Genomic DNA, 27564 nt, shown 5'->3' on the forward strand with positions numbered 1-27564 from the left:
AGTCTTTTCCATTTGAAATGCACTCTAGCCATCTGGGAAGATGAAACCTGAGTGTAGAAACAATCACCCTCACATTTATCTGTTTGGAAGTCTGTAAGGACATTTCTTTTATTAATGTATGGTTCAGAAGGTCCAAGCTCATTTGAGTGATGCTAGCCCTCAAATATTAGTCCTGGGTTACAAACGAAAACTTAGTAAGCAATGGAAAGCAAGCTATTAAGGTCTTTGCTTCACTTCTGACTTCCAGATTCCAGCTTCAACTAACCCCACAGTGGGACTATGATCAGTACATGTAAGTCAAACAAGCCTGTATTCCCCAAGTTGCTTTTCATCATGGTTATGTATTTAATAAAATATAAAGCATATGTCTCAAAACTGCTGCTATCTAGCATAATTTCAACATACAATCAAAGTAAGACTAAATGGACACAGATGCATTTATAGTATTATTTACTGTCGCTTAACTGTATAAAGTTCTGAAAAATGGAAAACTACTTCCCAACTAGTTACTTTTATAAGTGACTACATTCACTCTTCTGATCAGGGAATCTCAGTGAAATGTGCCATCAACCCCAAAATTTCAAAAGCTATAATTTGAAAATTGCCACCAATAATATGTGCATGCTTACAAATCCTACAAAACCTACTTTATAAATTTTGGTTTTACCACTGTTTTCATCTAGTTCATGGTTACCTGAAGCCTTCTTTGAGTCTCATCTACACCACTAACTTCAGCCTTAGCCTTACCTCTTTCCCATGTTTTGTCAGATAATTATTCACTACTTTAGAAGAAAGGTTCATATGTGTATCAGCCCTGTTGTATCTGGAAGACACTATTTTCTTGGTGTCATCCATGGACTCTGGTTCTTAAAATCTATCTGCCACTGTTCTGCAGTGTACCTTGTGCCCTGAGTACAGGAATTGATGGAGACATCACATTATGAACTGAGGGTTCATCAGTAAATATCCATGAGAAAACACTGCAAAATATTGTATTGGAGAGGTTGGAAAGATGTAACAATGATCAAGAACACTGGGAATTCAATGCCTAATGTTCTGTAAAGTAACTGAAGTGTGCCTATTACTCTGACTTGAGGGAACCAAACACTGCTTTCTAATCACAAAGATTCCTACATACATATATACACATATATCTGTATACATTTACATATAAACTTACAAATATGGCTCAAAAATTAAAAGCTTTGAAGCAAGTTCAAAGCAAGTTCCATTTGCCTCTAAAGCAGTTTCAAGTATTATTATTATTCAGAACTCGTTGTCACTTAAAACTTATTTACCATAAAATAATATATCCACATTCTGTGCCTAGTTGTTTCTGATCTGTACTGTTCTACCTCTTTAGAAGCTTGGTCTGCATATTTTTTTAAATGTAAATCAAATATACAGTTAATTTTCACAATTAGGTAAGTATCAGAATTGCAACAAATTAGCTTATTTCCCTCTAGTTCCAAGAATGGATTGCTTTATTTTATATTTTTCTTCTATCTAGAAATCTTCAGAACTATTGCATCAATCATATGTTGATTCACAAATTATTTTCTTTGTTATTTTTAGGGGTATATCCTAAGAGAAGTTTATCCAATAGATTTTTGTAGGTAAATGGGAATTTTGACGTGGAAAAATGAAAGGAATATAAATTTGAAATTGCTTGTCTTTTTTGTCTTTATCAATATGAACTCACTGTTTGACTAAAGATGAATTCTAGTGTTTAAACCATAAGTATGGAGTTAGCAGTACTTGTCAATAGATTAGACTTAGAAGGTGAGGAAAAAGTCTGATTAGCAGCAAATCCTGGATTTGTGATGTGATTGCATGAGGAGATAGTATTTATATTTCTTCAGAGAAGATAACGTAGATTATGAATATATTATAAATAATATAATTCCAGGATTCATTTTGGATTACATTTTATTTATTTTGTACTGTGGCACAACCTACCCCCACCATATCTCAACTTCTAGATATTTCTGATCTCCTATTTCTTATTTCCAGGAACTCGACTCTTAGGTAGAAGACCGGGTATTTATCAGGGACATTCAAGATCTAAGCTACTCAAACTATATATATATATATATATATATATATATATATATATATATCCACTTGGAATTTAATAAAATGCAAATCTTGATTCAATTGAAATGAAACAGGCCTGAAATCACTACTTACTACCCCTTCCCCATGAAAGTCTCTCAAGTTAAACCAGAGTTCAAATAAAACAGAAGCAGCTAAAAATAATACAGTAATTCTGTGTGTTGATCATCTAGGATGTATGTCTATGATATTTCACCATTGTGTCTATTTACAGCATTTTTTTCTAACAGATGATCATAATTTCAACCAGATGATTCACTGCTTCTGGAGGAGGCATAATTGGGTCAGCTCACTGATTATTCCTCATGGTACCAACGTGATAGGGTACTCTATGTCCTATAAAGACACAGTCTTGACTGAAGGAACAATTTGTTGCCTTTTGGAAACTGCCCTAGCTGCTAAGACCCAGCTGGGACTCATTGCGTCCTTACTGATTAGATCAGAATTGTTCTCTTCTCAGTTCCTCAGGGCCTGACTCACAGCTGCACACTGAGTTTCTTAGGACCAATATAACACTACTCATAATCATATTGCTGTGGAACTCTTGTTTTCTCTATCATCTCAGAGTATACCGTCAGCCCTCTAAGGTATCTCCTTTATCAGAAACCTAGAGACCATCATTCCATGATAGTTTCTCTGTCTCCTTTAATTCCTCTGATTAAGGCATGAGATGAGAGACATATCCTACGTGTCCAAGTGGAGAGTTTGGGATGAGACCAGATCATTTGCTTCTCTGCCCTATCGCTACACTTAGGCCTAGAAGCTTCTAGAAACAATCTAATTTTCTGCAAGACCTTGAAGGCGGTAGCTTGTGGCCTCTATCTGCTAACCTAGAATGTTTCAGCCTCTGGGACTTACTGGTGAATAAGCTCACACTTTTTATTACTTTCTGAACTCTGTCGTGCTGGTTCTACTCAGCTGTTTTGGCTCAAGCCTCTCTCCTAGGGAACTGATTCATTCTGACTTCTCACTGAATTGTTCAGATTATCAAAAACTAGCTCTGGAAATTGGTTCTAGTCTTCAGGCTACTTCTCTTGTTTCAACTCTTTCTGTTGACTTATACTGAACCTCATGAACCCCTTTACTCTGAATACATCTTTGATGTTGAAGTGTGATTCTTGGATTCAGCAGAAGTTTGGATTCTGTTTTTGCATACATTCTGATGATCTGTGCCTTTTCATTGGGGAAGTAAGGCAACCGATACTGGGAATTTCTTATTAGTGGTGGTGGTGGTGGTGGTGGTGTGTGCATGTGTGTGAAAGAAAGAGAAAGAAAGAGGAGGTATGAGGAAGGTGGAGAGAGTCAGAAAGAGAACAGAAAGAGAAGGGCAGAGAGAGACAGATATAGATGAAGGGAGAGAGAATAAAGAAAAGGAGATTCCTTTCTTTGTATTTTGCTGGTTTGTCCCTATTTATTTCCTGTGTATTCATGTGTGTAGTAAAGCTCCTAATATTATAATGTTTCTTCAAGCACATTACGGTTTGTAGGTACATATTGTTTACATTTTACTCTATATGAGATATCTTATTAGATACTTGAAAAAATTGCTGCGTATAGTAGTCTGGCTTAGCTTGTGTGATATCTTAGAGTCTACAGCACATCTTTCCAGGCTTTTATGGATTTTAGTGGCTTCATAGAGAAGTCAGGTGTAATTCTCACAGTTTATCCTTTATATATTACATAGTCTTTTTTCTCCTGCCACCAGGGAAATACAAATCAAAACTACTTTGAAATTTTATCTTATATCTGTCATTTTACCAAATAACACTGGTGCCAACTCATGTTGGCAAGGATGTGAAGCAAGAAAACACTCCTCCATTGCTCTTAAGAATACAAACCTGTATAACTTTTATGGAAATTAATCTGGGCGTTTCTCAGAAAGTTGGAAATCAGTCTATCTTAAGACTTACCTGCACTGCTTTTGGACATATACCCAAAATATGATCCTCCTACCTCATGGATTCTTGCTCAACCATGGTGTTTGTGGCTTAATTCATAACAACCAAAGGCTGTAAACAATTTAGATACCCTCAAAAAAGGGAATTAAAAATATTGTACATTCACAAAATGGAGTATTACTCATGTGTTTTTTTAAATGACATAATAAATTTGAACATAAAAAGATGAAATAAGAAAAATATCTTTTTTTCTATACTTTTTTTCTAATACTATTTTGATATCCAAAAACCAGAGGTTAGATATTCCAGAGATTTGGGATAAAACAAAACACTTCAAGTTAATAGAGCAAGAAGAAGAGGAAAAGGAAGAGGAGGAGGAAGATGAGGAAGAGTAGGAGAAAAAGGAATTAATAAATGATCTATTGTAAGCTGCCCATGTATGTTCCTCTCACACTGTAGCACTCAGGAGAGCAGGCATGTACCACTCATGGGCAGCAGAGTTGACTGGCCTAGGCATCATGGTGCAGGTGAACTTTCCCGAGGACAAGGGAGCTAGAGAGCTGACCTTGCCCATTGCAGGCTGCAGCCAGGAAAGAGCTGGAGATCTTGGCCTGGTATTTTGGATGTGAAGAGCTGGTCATCTAACCAATGCCTTTAATATTCAGACCCAAATCATGGCCATGAGTTGCCTCACCCTAACATTTCTGCTATCTAGGAACTTCTGTAGATCATGAAGGAACTGGTCCTGAAGATCCAAAGTTGCAGGATCTACATGACACAGGGCAACAATAGGATATCCAAGAAGAGTCCTGGTGAACATCTACTATTGATAGTATAGCAAAAGGCAGAGACCTTTAAACAGACCAATGACCAATTTCAATGAACATTTTCAAGCAAAGAAATGTATACAGTTCCTCCAAGTGATGCTAGAATAATGGTGTCCCAGATATTCTAGGAGTGGCTGAACATTGACTTGTCCCACTTAGAACCATGCCATGAGAGGGATCATATGCCTGACACTGTCTGGACAGCCAAGAACCAGAGCCTGGATTGCCCAGGGACCCAACAAACATAATTAGGGGAAAATTCAATGAATTGATTCCTAATTATGTTCTACCATACTCACAGATCAGAGCACAGCATAATTGCCATCATATAGACTTAATCCAGCTACTGATATGAACATATGCAAAGATCTACACTCAGTAGAATGGAATTAGCTGAGAGATGTGGTATGGATAAAGTTCTCTCCTTCTGGTGCACTGAGTTGGTAGCATGCCATGCTACAGGTTCTCACTATGAAAGATAGAAGCCAATCCTCTCATCATGCCATCCCATAAGAAGTCAACAAAAAATCCCTTCTGCCTTTAAGTTGCTTCTCATCAGGTATTTGATAGCAGCAAAGAGAATAATAACTAACATATAGTTCTACCATTTTTTTATAGCTGGTTACTAACACACTGCCTAGAAAATGCTAGAACAAGCAAACAGCACAGTTTCTTCTTTTCTACCTTTGAGATAAGGGAATGGACCTCACAACCCAAACCAAGATTTGGGTTGGGACTCTTAGTATTTAAATTTAACATAAATATTTTAAAGATTATACATGTTGAGTGCAAATAAACAAACAGACAAAAAAAGGGGGGAGTGAATTTATGGCAACAGCACCTAAAATAGTAAATAAATGAGAGCATCCCAACTGTCATATAATAGGATAGTATGAAATGAGGAGTTTTTCAAGTGGGAATTTGGCTTTCTATTGAAGTAGAGAGATCAATGAAGTAGGAAAATTAATTGATTGGAAGAGAAGGTTTAAAGAAGAAATACAAGAAAAAATGAGAGTGAAGGGGTTTAAAATATTGGCAGAACAACACGTACAGAGACTTTGAGAATGTAATAAAGTTTTAGTGCCACAGAAACGACTTTTACCTCTAGATAGTGATATAACATTAGAGGAAAATTGATGGACTTTTCCTTTCAAAAATGACTAAACTGATTGCAAAATAAAAATCAACTCTGTAGAGAAGAAGATTCTAAAGAACATAAGGTAAGGGTCAGGTGTCTGCAGTAGGCAAGGTCTTAATGAGAAAGCATTGAACTTGGGGATATTGATTATCTATTTTCTGAATTCCTCCAATGTCCAGAGTATATTCCTAGTATGCGACCCATATAATTTGAAGCCATTGTAGAAATATCATTCCAATATGAATACATTGCTGACAACTGAAGAAAAGGGTTTCACTCTAATTTAAGGTAGGAATTACTTATAAAGAAATGGGTAAAGTAAGAGGACAAATAACGCTAATCAGGAAATGGTAATTTACACCAAATTTTCCTTAAGCATTCTTTGATGAGGTCATATTTGAAGGAGATGTATATTTCAGAGTGGCAATGAAACCAGAAGAGGGGAAACTGTACACATCAAACAGGAAGTAACATGTCAAAAACGTGTGAAGGAAATGTCTGAAGATTCATAGAGCCTGGTATGGGAGATAATGAATAATATAGAATAAACATTTGGCAGCATGTATATTAACTGTGAGAGCACAGTGTAGAATGTGATTACAAATTAACAAATGAAAAAAACACATAAACAAAATAATGCTAAAACATACTGCCTGCACAGGGAGATACCATGGGAGGCAAAATTCTATTTTAAGTCCAGACTCTTTGTTTCCCCATGAAACTCTGTGTTGACTATCTCACGGTAGATTATTAAAACTAGCAATTACTGTTCTTAAGTTCAAGACACATATTATTCAACAAAATTACAGTCTTTTATTTCAGATTGGAAAGAAAACAAACAAAAGTAAATAATAAAACAGCAAATCAGGTAACCAGTATTTCAGTACAAATATTTAAATTTACATATCTCTCAAGTTCTACTCTTATTTTGCTTTGTTCCTATGCTACTGTACCTTCTGCACAGAAACCCCAGGGTGTTCAGTACACCAAATATATTTCTATCTGATAGTAAGTTACTAGGGTTTTCAATTCAGTATATGTATCCCTTAAACCCATTAAGTCAGAATTTCTCCTGATAGTACTATTTTAAAACTCAAATTTGAGTTTGTACAATTGCATGATTATATCAAGATCAGAATAATATTTCTTTCCAGGAATTTGTAGGAAGAGTTAGTGAACAACATAGAACAATCAAACTGAATTCTTAGAGTCTACTCAAATCCCAATTTATTATGGAATAAAATGTATTTCCCAACTATTTATTTAAATTTCCCATGGAAGTTGTATGTATTCACAAACATAGAGAAGAGAATACAAAGAAGTATAAGATGTTTCTAAGAAGGCTGATTTATTTTTCAATTTCCCATACAACTTTTATGAACTTAGAAATATAAAGAACTGGACACCTTCTGATTTGAAACTTATACCTCCCATATATCAGCTGGACTATGCTACACATTAATTCATGATTCTCATTTAGTCTGTTTATACTTTTTGTGTAGCTTAGAAACAGTTTCTGTGTTTATTCTATACACATAGTTATTGTTTCATAAATTTATAGAGGCAGAGAACACTGACTTATTCATAACTTTTCACGTTGGATGTTGTAAGAGCTGATTGCTTTGTGCCAGTTTCTGTTAGTTGAAAATGCTGGAAGATGGTATGGGAACACTCGAATTCCTCTTTTCTTTCAGTTTGGTGTATTTTTATATCATAAGCATTCTGACTGGTAAATGACTGTTTCTGTTCCCAAGCTAAAAAAAAGTTAATTGGTGGCAAGAACTTTTATAAAAATTGTAGAATTCTCTGCCACAGAAATATTTTAGAAAACTTCAGGGAATTACTGGTAACATTTTTTTGCCTATAGGATTTATTAGTATTTTTATTTCTGAAAAGTCCAATTATTTTCATCCTCTACCTCTATATTACCATTTCATTTAAACCTGTGATCTGGAGTGTGATAATCTTTATAATAGGTTTATAGAGAAATAATAAGGCTAATTAAATACAGAAATACAATAAACAGCATTTAATGTTGCACTGAAAAAAATCACCAGCCCAACACATTAAAAAATACATAAGTTTTGTGAAACTTTTGGAGAAATTTGCATGTAAGGTTTTACATGCACTAAAATACCACGTGTTTAATTCAAAAATTAAATTTCAATTTTGAGATGGGTGGTTGGGCCCATCCTTCAACTGGAGGCCATTTCTATCTACTGGAGGTGGTCTCTTCTGGTTCTATCTTCCTACTTTAATGGTAAAAGATTTAGTCCTGATAAAATTAGCATATTCTATATGTAAATAGAAAACCAAAAAGACAAAATATACCCTCACTGATAAGTGAATATTAGGTAAAGAGTTCAGAATACCCATCTTATGGTACCCCAACCCACAGCGCATACAAGCTTCACAAGGAAGTCCCAAGTGTGGATGTTTCAATTCCACTTAGAAGGGTGAATAAAATAACCACAGAAGCTGAGGAAAAGAAGGACATTTGTGGGAGAGAGGAGGGGAAGGGAAAACATTCAGGTTTGGAATTACACAGGAGAGAAGCCTAGAGGTCCAAGAGAATGAATAGAAATATGCAGTAGTGTGGGGTGGAGGATGAGGGACCACTAAATGATTCTAGCCACTAGGGATGTGAGAGGCTCCCATGATCAATTTAGATGGCATTATCCAAAATGTCCATTAGCTGGGAGATGGAACCTGAAGAGACAACATCCAGTAGGTAGACATGGCCCACAGTAGAGAGATGGGGCCACTCACCCATCTCAAACTTTTTAACTCAGAATTGTTCCGGTTTAAAGGAAATGCAGGGTCAAACAGTGGATCAGAGACTGAAGTAAAGGCCATCTAGAGACTGCCTTACCTTGGGATCAATCTCTTGTGCAGTTACCAAACTCCGATATCAATGCTGTTGCCAAAATGTGCTTAAAAACAAGAGACTGGTATGGCTGTTCTCTGAGAGGCTCTACCAGCAACTGACTGACACAGATGTAGATACCTTAAGACAACCACTGGACTGAGTTTAGGGACCCCTATGCAGTGGAAGGACTGAAGGAGTTGAAGGGGATTGCAACCTCATAGAAAGAACAACACTATAAACTAACTGGAACTCTCAGTATCCTAGAGACAACATCAACAACAAAAGAGCACATATGGTGTAGTCTGTACACCTGGCAGATATGTAGCAGAGGACTGCCTTGTCTCCCCTCAGCGGGATATGATGTGCCTAATCCTATAGAAATTTGAAGCCCCAGAGAACGGGGATGCTCAGGGTGGGTGAGGTGTCAGTTGGGGGTGGATAATAAAGATTGGGGGATGTGGAAGTAGGGGAGTAGGTGGAGGAGCACCATCTCAGAGGCAAAAACCTTGGGAATGGGGTGAAACACTCTGAGAGGGAAGACCAGGAAGGAACAACATTTGGAATGGAAATAAATAAAATACTTTAATTAATATATTAATTACATAGTATATACTAATGCATACAAATATATTATAATTTATATATTATATAATATATATTGTACATATTAAATGAATATTACACATACATGTATTATATATCATATTCTTCTGCACAATTATCCACTGGTTAAAAAATTTATTCACAAGCTTAAATACCAGTAATAGTCTCTATGTATATGACTATATATTATTGTAAGCATGATTTGGTTCATTAAGGTATACATCTAATTCTGGTAAATCTAGATCCTCAAGATTTAGCTTAATATTATACTTCCTTAAAGGGTTCTACTGCTGCTGTATGAGATTTCATTTCCTCCAATGTTTTTTTTTCGATATTTTTTCATTTACATTTCACATAAATGTAATCCTGAAAGTCCCCTAGACCTTCCCCCCTGCCCTTCTCCTCAACTCACCCACTCCCGCTGCCTGGTCCTGGCATTCCCTTGTACTGAGGCATATGAGCTTCGTAAGAGCAGGGACTCTCCTCCCATTGATGGCTAACTAGGCCAAACTCTGGTACATATGCAACTAGAGACACAGTTCTGGGGGAAGGGGAGTACTGGTTAGTTCATATTGTGGATCCTCCTATCGGGTTGCAGACCCCTTTAGCAACTTGGGTATTTTCTCTAGCTTCTTCATTAGAGGCCCTGTGTTCCATACAATAGATGACTGTGATCATCCACTTCTGTATTTGCCAGGCACTGGAATAGCCTCACAAGAGATAGTTATATCAAGGTTCTGTCAGCAAAATCTTGCTGACATATGCAATACTGTCTGGGTTTGGTGGTTGTTTATGGGATGGGTCCTCAGGTGGGGCAGTCTCTGGATGGTCCTTTCTTCCATCTCAGCTCCCCAGAAACTTAGACTACCCAAGATACAATTTGAAAAACACATGAAACCCAAGAATAAGGAAGTCCTCTAATGGTTTATATATACATTTGCCACATGGTTTCCAACTTTTACTGTACTTTGTTTTCTTTTGTTTGTTTGTTTTGTTTTATTGTTTGTTTTGTTTTGTTTTGTTTTGTTTTGTTTTGTTTTCAAGACAGGGTTTCTCTGTGCAGCCCTGGCTGTCCTGGAATTCACTCTGTAGACCAGGCTGGTCTCGAAATCAGAAATCTGCCTGCCTCTGCCTCCCAAGTGCTGGGATTAAAGGCATGTGCCACCATTGCCTGGCCAGTACTTTGTTTTCTTGATGACAACCTTTGAAGTAGAATGATATGTAATCTCAATGTAATTTCAGTTTGCATTTCCTTTTTAACTAACATCAAATTTTTATGAATCTATTGCCCTTTTTACTTTGAAAAGTGTTTTACAGTTCATTTGCTATTTTTAGATAATTTTTTTCTCTTTGGGGATTTACTGTTTATAGTTATTTAAACATTTTTAAAGATCGCTATGAGCTTTGCATATTGATTTTTCTTTTACTTTTACTGAAAATATATTTTTCTTATATAATACATCCACGTTGTGGTTTTTCCTCTCTCTACTCCTCCCAGTCTCTTCCTTTACTCCCATTCAGATCCATTCCTCCTTTTATATGATTAGAAGCAAACAAAACAGTCTTGTATGGGACAATAATAATAAAGAGAGATGAAACAAGAACTATTGCATCAGAATTGGAGAAAATAAAAAAACAAAAGTAAAAGAGCTTAAAAGAAAACACAGCAAAAACCAAACAACTCGTTTTTTTCACTCGGAAATCCCATTAAAAAAAAAAAAAAACACTAAAGTGAAAGTCATAATTATAGGCAAAGGACTTGAAGAGTAAAAAACGCACAGTTATGTAGGTTTGCTGTTGATCACCTACTGATGGGCACGTGAACTAAATTTAAGAGTAGTTTGTTGCTTTAATGAGACTCCCCTGGAGCAAACTATATTTATATTTTCAAATGGGTTATCAGTTCTTGTTATCGGTCTTCGGCTGTGGCAATAGTTAAGAGAGATTTACTTTTATCTATAGGAAACCCCTTCACTAGCCTACAAAACAAGTTTCAGAACATGTATATTCAAAGAACCTGAATAATTAAAAAAAGAATAAAAAATAAATAATATAAAGAAATAAAAAATAAGTTTTATATGGATGAGCTTTCCTGACATAATATTATGAAACAAGGAATCTCCAAAGGCACAAATGTATCCCCAGGACTTAAAGTTATAGTGGTACAATCCTTTCTCCCGAAAGCATGGAAGGCAGAGGCAGGTGGATCTCTGAGGCCAATTTGGTATGCAAAGCAAATTTTAGAACATGTAGGACTACAAATTAAACAAACAAACAAAAAACCCAAACCAACCAACCAAGCAAACAAACCACATAAATAAGAAACAGTTAATTATTCAAACGTCATTAACAGTAGCCATTTTTGGAAGAGTTATCTATTCTAAAGTTGATTTATATAACTCACAAAAATATTCCGAATGTCTTTTGGATAGTCTTTAAAATATTTCAGTAATATCACTTTGACCTTTAGCTATAATCATTGACTGAGCAATGGTAGTCATTTTTATTTTCCTGTAGTGCATGTGTCAATTGCCACATTCAAATGTTTTTGTCTTACTACTCTCCAATCTTCAGTAAACAGAATTTGAACAACTGTGTTTGTTGTGTCTTAAGTTGCAGAAAAATAAAAGTCATATTATAAGAGTGAAGTTAAATCCAGTATTATAAAAGGGATATTTTAAGTACAGGTAAAAGGGGAATCAAAGTTAAGATATATGAGTCAATTCTATTATAAGCCTAAAAGAGATTCAAAGAATAGTGACCCCCACTTCACTGTTGACCAGTGGAAGGAAGCTATATATCCACCAGAATGTGGGGATATCAATTTCGTTTTTGAAGCCATCACATTCAAAGTACATAGCTATTGCAATACTAGATAGCTTACACCATGGCCTTCTCCTTTTATGTGTCTGTTACATATATATCCAGCTTCTGTAAGCACAGCAAAATATGTAGTTGAAGAAAGCAACCAGAAATGAGATTTATACCTTATATATTACTACAGAAGAAGAATGTCAGTGGCCAGAAGTAGAAGTCATTTGTTCATTTTAAGTAGTCGGGAAGTCTTGCCTTTTAATTTTTTTCTGTTACATGCTCAGAGACTATGCATGGTTATCTTGGGCTTAAATTGGAGAGGAGGTATGATTTAGTGGATGGCTGAACACAGACATTTTCCAACTACAATTACTACTGGCTCACCACAGTGACCTAGTGCAAGTCCTTTATCATCATTACCACGATATTATTATCATTATATTTTTATGACTCACATGAATCTGGTTTGAACTCATTACAGTAGTGTGCTCCTCAGTGGCTCAGTACTTACACGCATCTCTTATTGAAATAGAAATTTCTCCAGAACTGACTCTCTGTTTGACACGACATATGAGATTGAGCAGTATTACAAGCTTTCTCTTCACTGGTAAATGAAAATATATCTTAAGATTATCATATTATTCTTATATTTCCTTTCTCTGCTTTCACTTTTCCGAAAATGCAAGTAAACTTTCAGCATTATTTGTAGCTAGACTCATGCTATATTAAATCCAAGTAACTTTTTCTACTTTTCTAAGTATATTATAGATATGGGCATTATATCCCATTCAAGCATTATAATAACAAATTGCTATACTTAAATTTTTTCATTGTAAATATATTCATTCTTTGCTACAATAGAAATAACAAGAATATTTAAACTAATATACATCATAAAAGAACTAAAAACATAAAGCAAGAATGGTAAATATGAGAATAACAAGAATAACTCATATTTACCATTCTTGTTTTATGTTTTTAGTACTTTTATGATGTATATTAGTTTAAATTTCGGAAGCCTCATCCTTCTTTGCTTACGCAATGAGTCTATTAATTCATTTAACAAATTTCAGGGATATGTGCTTATGAAATTGCATAAATTTTAAATATGATAGATGATGTACTTTCATTTTTTATTTTGAATAAGTACAAATTTCCAATTGTTATAAAAATAACATTATCAAATACAAAAACAGTTTATATAAATTCAAACATTCTTGCATTTTGAAAACCTATAGGACAACATCATGAAAAAAGTATGAAAACATATTTATGTTTCAGCATATAGCACATTTTGGTCACTACTCTCTTGAAAAGTTTACTCCGACTCTAAAATTGTTACAACTGCGATTTTTTAAAAATTTTTTCTCACACCTTTCCAATATCTACAGTTAAATACATATTAAAACATTTTGTTAATAAACTCTTTACCTTCATCATCAATAAGAATACATCTTAGGCAAAGACATGTCTCCATAATTAAAGGTATTTACTCCTTAAGCCTAAAAGCCTGCTTTCAAACACTAATACACTCTACTCCTTTTATTTCTAAAACATCCAGTTTAGTCTCACCTGGACTCTGATGACAATGATGCTTATAGGTTATGTTATTTGAGTAGTACCATATTCTGAATTCCATACTTTTTTTACTTCAAAAATACTCTACAAAATGCTGCTATATGCTATGCAAATATTCTGGAATTGATTTCTTATTTTTTTTTGCAGCATAAACATCAGGAAATTAAACATTACTTTTAGGCAGTGTTTTTAGTGCTAAGTATATTCAAATGTATGCATGCTGACAATGTATGCAATCATTTGCCCATTGAATAACCTACTCCTTTAATGTTTTACTTATTAAGAAATAGACAACTTAATATGTATTTAATATACTTATTTATTAATATAAGCACTTATGTTTGATAACTTTCCATTAATGTAATATATAGTAATACTAAATGTTCCATTTTGTTCTAACAAATTTTGTTCTTAAAGAAAAAGCTGTGAGGTTACTATCACTAAGAATGCCAAATAAACTTTATCCATAATACATTATATTCATTTGAGTTAGTTTTATGAGTTTGGAAAAGTAATTATGTATTGGATTATATTTTTCATTTTTGTTTTATATGTAATAGGAGTATTTGCTTATTATTATCATTGAATTTTTCTTTGGACAGAATTTTATCTTAGCAGAGATATTATTTTATTATATTTCTCTCTTTATGTGTGGCCACTTATGTAATTATATGGTGATATTCAAATGTACTTATTTGAATTCACTTTGAATTCCAATCTACACCCTCCCTATTTCTGACTCATACTTTATAAATCTTGTGCACTATTTTTAGTTTTAGTTCAGATGATATAGGACAGAAGTGCAAGAAAGTCATCACTTCAGAAATGAAAAATTGAGTTTATAATAAATAGTAGTTCAATAAATAAAATTATATTTTGTACACTTTTTATCATATTTTATAAGCATTGCAAATAGTTACTGAGTCAATGGAATATCCATATTGATCTTATTTTCTATTAAAATGCAATAAGCTAAAAACCTATTTTTACTGGTTGTTCTGAATAATCATAATATATTCAGTATAAGCTAATTTGGACTGCTTTGAAATTACAGTAAATATTTAAAAACTTGGAGATTTAATAATGAGATCTTTATTTCTTTATTTTAAAAAATCATGCACTATATTTTGATCATATCCTTACACTCTGTCAATGATCTCCATACCTTCATGACTCATCTAAATTCATGTTCTCTTTCTTTCTTTTATTCTTTCTTTCTTTCTTTCTTTCTTTCTTTCTTTCTTTCTTTCTTTCTTTCTTTCTCTCTCTCTCTCTCTCTCTCTCTCTCTCTCTCTCTCTCTCTCTCTCTCTCTCTCACACACACACACACACACACACACACACACACAAACACAAAAGTCAAAAGAACAAACTACCAAACAAACAAAAACCAATTTAAATTGGAATTATTAAGTAATATTTTGTACAGATAAAACTTATGGCTCACCTATAAACTATTTAAATATATACTTTTTTGGTGATAGATTGTGGAGAAAACACTGAAGTAGATGGTTCATTATTATTATACTGCTTGATTTCTTAAATTTTGTTAAAATATATAAAATTTTAATTAATATGTTAATTCACTAAAATTGCCCCCAAATAGTTTGTAGTAAAGTAATTATAATGCATAAAAATGTTTATTTATTGAGCATTAATTTGACTTCATATTATAAAAATTTTAAGATTTTTGACTCTATTGCCCTTTATTCACATACCAGTCTATACAATATGTATTCTTCTACAGTTTCTATATAACTGATAATAAAAAAAATAGAATTAAAATAAGCCATTTTGAAAGGAAACAGTCAAAATATGTGAAAAGGAAAATTTTGAAATCATTTCAAGTCTTGAAACAATTGTAAATTCACAAACTACATGCCAAAATATAGAAATCAACAATTGCACTCTAGTTTTCTCTGAATAACAGTTAGTCAGGGCTATACAGAGAAACACTGTTTTGAAAGTAAAACAACCAAAACAACAACAACAAATTCCCAAACTACATGACAGGATGAAAACTAGGGTAATAACATTTGAAATATAAGATATTTCTGCCAAGATCCTTCCAGTTGGGTCCTGTCTAGTTACTGTGAAGTCTGCTATGTTTCCTCTCAAGCCCATCTTCTGGACCACATTTATATCTGCAATCTCAGAGACCAGAAGCCATCAGACCATACAAGGTGAGACCCCTTGACCACAATTTCCAGCCTGCCACAACCAGGAATAGTGAAGTCTCCCTTGTATCCTCTTGACTCCATTTCCTGGGTCACAACTTCGCCTATATCCCTGGATACCTGCTGCCACTCAGGACAAACAGATGAGATATCCAAGTCCCAATCCTCTGCCTACTAGGTCCCCTGGTAAACCCAGATGCTGTAAGGTCTGCCTTGTCCCCTCTCTGCTCCATCTTCTGGTTCACATTCTACCTGCAATCCCAGAGAAATATACCTGCAGCCATAAGGGAATACCAGGTAAGACTCCCTACACGAATTCCTGGCCTGAAGATCCCTGAGCAAATCTAACAGCAACATGTTTTCCACTGTTCCTTATGCAATCCATTTCCCAGGCCATAGATCTGCCTGCAACCCTGGCAGCCTGTTTTCACGAGGGACAACCATCTCTCCATGCAATCCCAGAGGCCAGGGGCCATAAGGGATGACTGGCTCTACTTGTAGCCCAAGGATAGCTATGGCCAGGAGGAGTTCATATCTATCCTGAATTGTCCTGGTCCAATCCTGAACTTCTGGAGGAATTATCTTGTTGATCTCAAGCTGTACTACAGAGCAATAATGATAAAAACTGAATAGTATTGATACAGACACAGGTTGATAAATGGAATCAAATCCAAGCCCAGAAATAAACCCACACACCTAAGCATATTTGATTTTTGAAAAAGAAAATGCAAAAACTTACAATGTAAAAAAGAAAGATTTTTAAATAAATGGTGTGAGTTTGACTGGATGTCTGCATGTAGAATGCTTATAGATCCTTATTTATTACCCTCCACAAAACTCAAGTCCAACTGAGGCCAACAAAAAGCTCTATATAACACCGGATATACTAAATCTAGTAGAAGAGAAACTGGGGTATAACCTTGAACTCATTGGTACAGGAGACAATGTCCTGAATAGAACACCAATGGCTCAGACTCTAAGATCAACAATTAACAAACAGGACCTCATTAATCAGAAAAGCTTCTGTAAGGCAAAGGAGATTGTACAAAGGACAAAATGGCAGCTTACAGAATGCGAAGAGATCTTCATCAACCCTGCATCCAACACAGGGCTAATACCCAAATTATATGAATAACTCAAGAAATTAGAAACAAACAATCAGAATAACCCAATTTTTAAAAAAAAAGTGTAGAAGAAGATGGCCTAATCGTCCATCATTAGGAAGAAAGGCCCTTGGTCTTGCAAAGATTATATGCCCCAATACAGGGAAACACCAGGGCCAGGAAACAGGAGTGTGTGGGTTGGGAGCTTGGAGGGGTACAGGAGACTTTCAGGATAGCATTTGAATTGTAAATGAAGAAAATATCTAATACTTTTTTTTAAAAAATAAAAAAGACAAATAAAAATAAATAAAATAGCATACACAGCTCAAAAGATAATTCTCAACAGAGGAACCTCTAATGGCTGAGAAAAATTTAAAGACATGTTTAATGTCCTTAGTTATCAGACAAATGTAAAACAAAGTTACTCTGAGATTCCACTTTACTCTCAACAGAATGGGTAAGATAAAACTAAAGGCAATGTACATGCTGGAGAGGATGGACACCAGACTCTCCATTGCTCTGGGAGTGAGAAGTTGTACAACCTCTCTAGAAATCAATTTGAGAGTTTTTTCAGAAAATGAGAATTAGTTCTACCTCAAGACCTAGCTATACCACTTCTGGGAATATAGCCAAAATATGTTCTACCATACCACAAAGACACTTGATCAATTTAGTTTTGCAGAAGCTTTATTCATAATAGCTAGAAACCAGAAACAACTCAGATGTACCTCAACTAAAGAATGGATGAAGAAAATGTGGTTCATTTATGCAGTTAAGCACATCTTAACTATTAAAAACAAGGATATCATGAAATTTGCAGGCAAATCAATGGAACAAGTAAGTATCATACTGAATGAGGTAATTCAGATTCAAAAGATATGCATGGTATATACTCACTTATAAGTGGTTATTAGCCATAAAGTCAAGAATGACCATGCTACAATTCACAGACCCTAAGTAGGCAAATAACAATGAGTGCTCAAAAGCAACGTGGATGCTTGATCTCACTCAGAATGGGAAATAAAATCATCATCAGGTGGATGGAGGGGGAAAATTTGGTCAAGAGATGAGGAGGATAATGGGGCAGGGAGAATCAGGTGTAGGGACAATGGGGAGACAGGAAGGAAATCAAAGGCAGTCAAGGGGCCATCTTTGGAACATTCCAGAGACCTGCTACATGGAAGACACCATGGGATCTATGAGGGTGACTCTAGTTGAGAATCCTAGCATTTAGGGATATGAAGCCTGAAGTGGCCATTTCCTGGAGCCACACATGACCCCAGTGTAAGGATCACTACACAAACCCATCCACAATACCTTTAACACAAAATGTGCCCTTCCTACAGTTTGTTCAAGGACAAAGATGGAGCAGAGACGGTAAAATAGAGTACCAATGCCTATACCAACTTCAGACCCACCCCATAGGCAAGAACCAATCCTGGTACTATTAATGATAAGCGGTTAGGCATGCAGACAGGATCTGAACATAACTTTCATCAGAGAGGCTCCACCCAGCAGTGAATTAAAACAGATGCTTGAACCCACAGCCAAATATTAGATTGAGCTCAAGGGTCTTGTGGAAGAGTTGGAGGCAGGATTGAGGGACCCGAAGGGGATGGGGACTCTGCAAAAAGATTAGTTACAGTAAATTAATCTAGACCTTTCAGTGCTCTCAGAGACTGAACCACTAACTAAAGAGCCAACCTGAGCTGAACCTAGTCTCTCTCACTCATGTTTGGTATTAATGCGAGTTCACAACACTGGAGCAGGGGTTGACAATGATTCTGTTACTTGACCCTGGATTCTGTTCCCCTAACTGGATTGACTTGTCTGGCCACAGTGAGAGAGGATGTAGTGACTTGATGTGCCAGGGTAGGTTGATACACAGAGGGTGTTCACCTTTTCAGAGGAAGGGGGAGAGTAGGGAGGATCTGTTTAAGGGAAGGATCTGGGTAAGAGAGGGGCCTGTCAAGGGCATGTCAATGTCATATATATATATATATATATATATATATATATATATATATGGCATTTCTATTACAATATCAAATTGTATGCTCTGCAGCCCTATTTGTTAATCATTAAACTATCATCCATTTTTACAACTTTGTCACCTTAACAATATTGTTGGGATAGACTAAGTGTAAGCTTTGAAGGTCTGTATTTTCAACGTTAATATTTCTCTCAGCAAAATTCCTCATTTTAGATATATCTCCCTGTATTTAATATATGTGTTACTATTTATTTTTGAGAATTAGTGAGCATTGTTTCCTGATATGATTTCAAAGACTTAACTACTAACATATCATAGAACATCTCATTTTCAGTTTTAGGATCTGAGTTACTATACATATCCTTTGGAGGGTTTTGTGTTATTTCATACTATTACATTATTAAGTTATCAAAAATAAAAAGTTTAAATATTAAATACTTCTAAAGATTTAGAGAAAAGTGTGACACATATATACATTGTTGATGGAATGTAAATTGATGCAACCATTCTTTGGCAGCTTCAAAAATTCTGAATATCAACTCCAATGTCATTTTGTGGCATAAAATAGTTTTTGTAGTTCTAAGACTAAGACAGTCTTCTAAAATCATAATTTCTGACAATAAAAACATCTTTCATACATCATAAGACACATGGTCTGATGTATTTTTATTTATTTGGTACAACTATAAAACACATATATTGTAAAATATGTAATGTATGACTGCCTGGATGTATGTTTCCCAGATGTGTGCCTAGTTTATCTATCAGAAAAGATGTCCTAGATGTGGAGTTACAACTGGTTGTGAGCTGCAATGATTGTCCTAAAAATTGTGCACAGATATTCTGAAAGAACAATTTCTTCTAATGAATGAACGATCTTTCTATTCTTAAAGTATAAATTCTACAAACTACATTAATCTAACAGTAAAGCAAAGACAGAATTCTGACCTTATTGTTTTATATTTAATAGAGATCTCAGTCATGTAAACACAAATTGGGTAAGAATTTCTAACTGGTTCTATGGAATCTAACATATTTATCACCATGAACCTTTATTAAATTTGCATAAAGAACTATGGACTCTCTAAATATACAACCTGATGTCAGTCCAACACGTGAAGCGATAAATCCCAAAAGAAAGAGGAATTTAGCAGGTATAAACAAGAGATTAATGTACAGTCAAGAGTTCTGAATAGTTTCTTCATTTACTTTCAGTGAAATTAGCTTCTACAATAAAATTATCATAAGAAGAATGAAATTCTTCAATGGAGCTTGGAATGAATCAATAATCAACCAGTCAAACATGTCAGGACTGTTGTCTGCCATTCTGTAATTACATATAATCAGACCCTTCTTGTCAATATAAGAACCTAAATAGACATCAGAGTAATGGTAAGGCTAAATCCCTGCTGTGTATTACTTACATAATTACTTCTGTGCAAATCTATATACTTTTAATAAACTCTGTAAACTTGAGTGGTATTTTAGTTTTGAATTTGATATTTTATTAAGGTATAGCTAAATAATGGATACAGATGAATTGAAGATATTAGGGTAGTACTTTAGAGTACAGTATTATTCTTCAGAGGTAGTGAATAGGTAGTCGTATTTCTTAGGTAAATATTAGAATGCCAGGGAATTATACAGTTCTGGAGAGGCTACTAGGTCAAAAATGAACATAAATTTAGTAGTATCAAATACTTTGTGTTTGCAAAGCCAAAAGGTAAACTCTACTAATCATTTTTAAGTTAAGCTGGTCAAGTAAACACAAATTGGCTAAGGATTGTGAACTTTTTCTATGCAATCTGACCTATTTATCACCAGGGGCCATTATTAAAATAGGCCAACTTGAGTAGTTTTTAACTACTCAAGTAATAAAGTCACTCAGAATGTTCCAAAGGAAAGTTTAATCATTTAGTGGCAAAAAGTAATATGCATTTAGTCAATTAAAGTGATGATAAGGTATTCCCTTGTGATCATAATGAGCAGAAACAGTCCCAAACTGCTCTATTACTCTTTTGTGAAGATTTCTGAGAACATTAGAAGAAGGAAGAATAAGTCCCATAATGACCCAGAACAGCCGCAAGGAATGTATCTTGATTTTTACCACAAAATTTGAGGAAAAACACACACAAGTAATAGAAATTCCTGCCCTAGTTAGAAAAATTCTAATCAAAATTGCCCCTGAGGTCATCCCTGGAGTAGTACTGAAAGAAATATTGTTTTCTATTTTACCCTAAAAATAGAGTTCACAGACAGTTTGTTAAATGCTTCCCATCTTTCTGCATTGTTATAGAAATGGTAACATTTACTAAATTATTACCAGTCGTCAGAGTTTCCCATAAATGAAATGGAGTTACCTGTGTATACATGATTAAAAGACTTTTAGGAAAAAACAATACTTGAGTAGCAGTACAGATCTTGAGCTCATTAATATCAACTTAGTAAAAAAAAAAATCCTCAGAGTAATATGTTTGCAGAAAGACTTTGTTCTTTCTGTAACAGATATTATTGAGATAACTCCAATGATTACATAGTGCCTTGTTTAAGTTATATAATTTTGTAGTTGCTAATGATTACTCAGAGTAATGCTGTAGTATCACCAGAGTTGAGTTAGATTCTTATAGTCACAAAAATTAGAGAACTATCAGTAATCACTAACTACATCTCTTTCTCTTCTTGCTTAGCTTCTCTTTATAAACCCGGGATATCAGATATCATCTGTATACTTTGTCTTTCTGCATTTGTTTAAAATATAGATATGTATAATATTTCTGACATAACTACAAATGTCTAACACTTTTTACTGCTTCATATAGCATGAATTCATTGAGAAATGGAAAGCAACCTATCTCAATCTATAATTATTTTTAAAAATATTTTAAAGTTCAGAGCTGAGACAGAAGGAAGGACCATCTAGAGACTGCTCCTCCCGGGGATCCATCCCATAAACAACCACCAAACCCAGACACTATTGCATATACCAGAAAGATTTGGTTGACAGGACTCTGATCTAGCTATATCTTGTGAGGCTATGCTAGTGCCTGGCAAATACAGAAGTGGATGCTCACAGTCATCTATTGGATGGAACATGGGGACTCTAATGAAGGAGCTGAAGCACTCAAGGAGTTGAAGAGGTCTGCAAACTGATAAGAGGAACAATAATATGAACTAACCAGTACCCCTAGAGCTTGTGTCTCTAGTTGCATATGTAGCAGAGGATGGCCTAGTGGGCCATCAACGGGAGGAGAGGCCCTTGGTCTTGTGAAGATTTTTGCACCAGTACAGGGGAATGCCAGGGCCAGGAAGCAGGGGTGGGTGGGTTGGTAAGCAGGGCAGAGGGAGGGTATAGGGAAATTTCAGAGAGGCAACTAGGAAAGGGGATAGCATTTGAAATGTATATGAAGAAAATACCCTTGAAACATAAATGAAGAAAATACCTAATAAAATTGTATTTATACAACTTTTTTTTTCTGTTTCATAATGAAATATACATAGTACAAAATGATTAAATATTGTGATTTGTTAAATAAGAGTACTCTATACAATTGAATGTATTATTATATATAATTTATAACTACAAAAATTTTGTTAATTTAAATAGTTAATTAGTTAATTTAATATTCAAATAGTGTTAAACCTGCTGAGCAGTGTCAACCAGATTGCTTTCATAGAACAAACAAGCACTTTTTTTGACATACACAATGGAGAAATACTTAGATAAGGAGTGTGATAATTCTGTTTTAAAGAAAGTAGGTAGTCAGGAAAAATGGAAGTAGACATGGACTTGATATCAATTCTTCCTCAGGAACTCAAACTGACGATCATCTTCATGACCAACTGATTTGTATTGGTTCTTCAACAGGAACATTTCTAATTTTCAGGTAAATTGTTAGTATCTCCTATTATGGAAAGTAAGATATATCAAGTGTTCCAAGTATTCAAGTATGTATCCATGTTAGATTTCTATTGAAATTGGTCCAAAAATTTATAGGAAACACAATCTCATATTGCTTGAGTATAGCTACTGATCAGTTCTATTAACTTCTGGCTTTAGCTAATGGTTTAGGAAATGTAATTAAATTTGAAAATGGTATTTATCAAATATCTCCCAAATGAATGACATTTGTAGCTCTCAGTAATAAGCTGTCAGTCTTTTGTAGAGAGGGGAATATCCCAAGAGACACTCCTAATTCTGTTTGATATTTACAATTTGAGACATATTTATAAAAACATATTCATAGTAAGAATGTTAACTTTCAGATAAGAGCCCAAAGCGTTTACCACGTACTTCCATATTAAGAGAAAGTAAATGTTATCTTGTAGTCTCCAAAAACTACAATAATCTAGTCTCTTACAGTTCAGAGGCAAAGAACATAATCCGAACTCTGTCTGAGTGAGACTTCTACTAAGGCCCAGGTATCACCAGTTCCAAGCTTCTAGCTTGAGCAGATTTAAGGGGAAAATCACTTTTTTTTACCCTTTTATTATATTGAGAATAGTATAACTAATTTCATTTATCATTCACATTTATTTCATTTTTGTCTTGCAATACTCCTTGCTTCTGATATCAAAAGCATAAGAGTGATTTCGTTTATGTCCTAGAAGTAAATCTGTGGCAGTAACCCCGTTTCATGGATCATATTTCTCAGCTCATTTGCTTCATAATACTCTACTTTTGCTTTACAAAATAATACGTGAACATTCTGAAAATTAGCTAAAGAATACTTAATGTCAAAATATCATGAACACAATCAATGTGCACAAAATAATTGAATTATATTAAACTATAATCATTGTAGCTATAAGTAACTATAAGAGAAGTATCATATATAGTATAAGAAAGAATATGGAATAACACAATTTGGGGTATAATTTTATGTCTCATGTTGTTTGGATCAAGTCCTATATATATTATCAAATGTTTTTCTGGAATTTTGGTAGTGTTATTTTGATAAAAAAAAATAAAATACATCAGTGAAGCTTGAAGAAATCATATTTATCCTACAATGTGAGTGAATTTTCTGTAAGGACAGGTGCTTATGAATAGAGCAAAAGGGCAACATTACAGAGAAAAAGGGATAGTTTCTACCATTTCCTGTTAAAAATTGGACTTTAGCATTGAAGTCTAGTATGATTTCCAGAATGAATTTCACCCTATTGTCAAAAAGGAAAGTTTTTGTATTTATGGAAGCTAATTTATTAAAACATATAAACATATGCCTTTATACACACAGAAAGAGAGGGAAGATAAGAAGAAAGTCTCACATGAATTATTTGGTTCAAATTAAACCATGGCCCATAAATATGGATTAAAAACTGCAATATTTTTAAGTCCGGCAAATAGAATGCATCCAGTTTCTAGCTAGATGTTCAATTTTACATAACTACAGTCTCAAGAATTAAACTAAGTGAAGACTATCCAAGGTAAAATGAAAAAGTCATTCCAAGAACAGCTGAGTGCATTGCTGAATACTAACGATGACCATATGCAAGACAGAGGATACTACATTTAAAGGCAACATGGGCTACATATTGAAACCATGTCTGGAATGTCTCATCTCAACTATCAATGTGTTGAAATCTACAGGTGTTATGCCCCAGTATAGGGAAATGCCAGGATCAGAAATGGGAGTGAGTGGGTTGGGGAGCAGGGGGTCAGGAGAAGGGGAGTGGATAGTTGATTATTGAAGGGGAAACTAGGAAAGGGATAACATTTGAAGTGTAAATAAAGAAAATATCTAATAAAAAAGAAATGTAAATAAGTAAAAAAATCTACAGGTGCACAAAAGAGAGGCCTATGGGCATTCCTGTGTGTGTTTATATTGATTATATTAATTGATGTAGAATATTCACAAAAATTCACAAAAATAATGGTGACACCATTATTTTTTATTGATAGTTTTTAAATTGCATGAAGAAGAAATTGAGCTGAATACCCAATACTTATACTATCCTATAGTACAAATACTTATTACTATCTGCCACCTTAATGTGGATGTAATGTGGCTAGGTCCTTTTGGACAAATCCACAAACTGGTTGTAAATGAACATCTCATTCATCAGACTTGTATACTAGAAAACATGAATGCTGAAATGGAAATTTGCTGAAGCACAGATGATCTGGACTGAAGATAATAAATATCATAGCGTCAGGGGCTCTTAATGAAGATATTTAGACTGTTAAGTTTATGGGACTACTAATTGTTTCTGTTGTAAAAGTTCCATGTACAACTTCTAGCTTATACAGTAAGAGCATATGGAAAGAAAATTTTATGAAGGAACATGGCTGATCTGGCAATGGATCACACCTTCTAGGTCTATATGATCCAGCCACAATGTAGATTTGTCCAGGATTACAGTATGATCTGGCTGGAATACGGATGGGTCTTTAGAATACATCTTTAATTCCTAACATTGAGGCAAGAAATGTTTATAGAAGGAGGTAGCCATGTTAGAAATCTATGTCTAATTGAAGTCCAGAGTAAGTGATGAATCAGAGAAAGATTTGACAGACTGAGTCAGGGATAGGATATGCTCAATTATTTTGAAGACAGAACATAGAAGAGAGGCTACTTACAAACAGAGAGAGAGAGAGAGAGAGAGAGAGAGAGAGAGAGAGAGAGAGAGAGAGAGAGGAGATAGTGTGTGGTGTTTGTGAAGTTTTATTGGTATGGCTTTACAGAAACAGTTTGCAGAGAGAACAAGAAGACAGAACAGACCACAGAATGAGAAGGACCAGAAGACTAGAGCATATTGTCAAAGAGGCTAGGCAGAGCAATTCAGTTATACTGAAATCCATGGCTCATTAAAAATAATTTATATATCAATAGTTGATTAATTATTAATTTTAATTAATTATTATAATAAATTAAAATTAATTAATTGATATGGTTCCAGATAAGGGGAATTCATTTGAAAACAGTTGATCAGAAAAACCTCAGAGACTCTGTAATAAATACAGTTTTTTTTTTTTCTCAGTGCTGTTGGTTCCTCTCTAAAACTGGTTCATAAAATACTGCTATTGAAGACACTACCCATCTTTGTTTTACCGCAGAGAAATGAAATTCAAATTGAATTGGAAGCTTCCTTCAAGCTTTCTAGCTTAAAATGTGCAAGGTATTGGAAGATAACAGCCTTCTGCAACATTGTCCTTCTCTGAATGTTTAAACTATAAAGCCCCAAGCTCTTTTTAAACAGTATCAATCAACAACATAAATGTTTTCAATGAATATGTTCTAGAATATCAGAATTTTATCCTATCCTAAGCAACTAAATCCTAATCCTAAATGAGATCAGCAAAGTTTCAGCAGGACAAATTTGACCATATTGGCCTAATTACCACTTTTGACACCTCATGTCCCATCTCTAATGACACATTTCCTTAAACAAGGACTTGCTTACTCCAACAAGGTCATACCTCCTAATCTTTCTAATCCATTCAGATAGTGCACTCCCTAAATACTAAACATTTAAACATATAAGCTTATGGGGTCTATTATTATTCAAATCACAAGAGTCAAATGTAAAAATACTGATGGACTCTTAATAAAAATAATAGTAACAATAATATAGTAATAATATTAATAACAATAATATAGTGGATAATAGGATTAATTTATCAATGAATATCTAGAGACATACATCAGAATGTCATAACAGAAGTCATCATTTCACAAGTTAATACTTACTAAGTGGTAAAATACAAGATGTAAACAATAAACAGATCAAAAGTAAAAATAATGAAACGAAACTTAAAACCACAATGGGACACCACCTTCCAACATGTTAGTACTAAAATGATGTCATGAACAGAGAAAGGTGCCATGGAAAAGATAATGGGAAACCAATCAATCTCCTCCATGAATTCAGGTGTCAATATATTTATTTAAATACATCATATCTTACCTCATAACATATAAAGTAGCATTCACAGCAGGGCTAGGTAGGATTTTCACTAGAAATGGATGATTAGTGCAGTAAAGAGAATCTGATCTTATTAAGATAATGAGCACAAAAGCAGAAAAGCATTCATCCTCAGCTCAACAGTTCCACTGAAAAGGCATTAAACAAAATCTAGCAACTATCTTAAAAATCAATAACTGGGCATAAAAAGAAAGTTCTTCAAACAGTTAAAGGGTAGATGAGACTCCCCACAGCCAACATCAGACTCCCATAATGAAATCCCCTCTTAAGATAGAAAACAAGATTAGTGTGCCTTCCAAGCTTCTTTTCAATATTTTACTGGCTGTTGTAGTCAAGCAATTAGGCACTGGAATAAAGGAGTAAAAGTCTGCATTTACAAATGTTATCAACTTGAATTAGAGAATTCACATGAACTCAGTAAAAACAATTATTATATCTGGTAATCAGTTTTATTAACATTTCCAGATATATGTTTATATTTTGGCAATGAAAATCCAGAAGTAAAACTGTAATTTATTTTAAT

Source organism: Mus caroli, unplaced genomic scaffold (assembly GCF_978045245.1).
Source record: "Mus caroli unplaced genomic scaffold, Mus_caroli_1 scaffold_12, whole genome shotgun sequence".
Taxonomy (NCBI): domain Eukaryota; kingdom Metazoa; phylum Chordata; class Mammalia; order Rodentia; family Muridae; genus Mus; species Mus caroli.